General features: G+C 39.9%; 1 protein-coding gene across 4 annotated transcripts in view; it reads left to right on the forward strand.

The window, feature by feature from the left end:
* Positions 1-1,120, forward strand: part of Myo9a (myosin IXA) — a 227,184-nt gene that overhangs the window by 128,935 nt on the left and 97,129 nt on the right. The window lies entirely within an intron of this gene.

Consider the following 1,120-nt stretch of genomic DNA (forward strand, 5'->3'; position numbering starts at 1 on the left):
AGAGCTAACTCCAAGTATAATCAGAAAGCTAGGATACCAGAAGCCTGTCAGTGCAGCTGCTGCTTCTAGGAACATATGCCATTCAAGTTGTAATTCAGGGATTTGAGAGAAGATGCTATGACCCTTTGCTTCTACTCGACAGCAGTAGTGGTGACAATACAAATGTCTTGTGTTCTGCCTCTGAACACTTACAGAACTGGTAGTTGGAGGCTGGCACTGTACAAAACTGAAGTACCTTTATGTGCATTTTTGCAAAAGTCATCATGCCCTCTGTCTGAATTATACCTTCCATGTTTTACATATAGGTGTTTAATTTTTAGCTTCCTAGCTTCTGGGCAAAGTCAGAAGGGGGGGGGGAGGATATTAGCTATCAATTTTATGTTTTCATTGTAATTACTTGGAAGCCCAGTTCTGACACCCCAAGGAACTTGCTCTCCTTTTAAATCTCTTTGAATCTTTTGTGTCCTTGATGAAAGAATTCAGTCAAGACACATAGGTGGTCATGCAGATGTTGTGGTAGACTTTACTGTAGACACAGAATTACCCTTTCAAGTGAGAAGTAGTCCCAGGGGCCATGCACATCAGTGTGATCCTGGATATCTTTTTATGTACACAAGAGTGACTCTGGGCTCAGGAAGTAGGATGGTTTTGAAGCTTATCAGCATTTTACTTTGAAAATACTTTAGAATAGCAAAATAACTTCCTGTCCTTTTTAAATAGTTAGTATTCACTCAGGGACTTTAGTCATGTAGTAAGCTTCTGAATATTTCCTTTCCTGACATCATGGGCTGTAGGTTATGGTGGCCAGGAATGCTGAAGGCCCTGTTTTAGAAATAGAGGTCATGTCTTTGGATTTGACATCTGATATATGATTATCAATGTGTTATACATTAAAGTCTTTGTTTCTTTGTTTAACTGTAATTGCCAAAGCTTGCTTTTTTGGGCTTCCCTTTTGTTCCTGAGGCCTGCTAATATCTAATTACCTGCCTAACAGTCGTGGTCATATATGAAAGATAAATTATTATATAGATAAGAAATGATAACAGGGCCGGCCAGATAGCTCAGTGGATTAAGGCACCTGCTAAGGTAGACCTAGGGACCAGGGTTCAATCCCTCATGT

This window comes from Octodon degus, unplaced genomic scaffold (assembly GCF_000260255.1).
Source record: "Octodon degus isolate 3935 unplaced genomic scaffold, OctDeg1.0 scaffold00026, whole genome shotgun sequence".
Lineage (NCBI taxonomy): Eukaryota > Metazoa > Chordata > Mammalia > Rodentia > Octodontidae > Octodon > Octodon degus.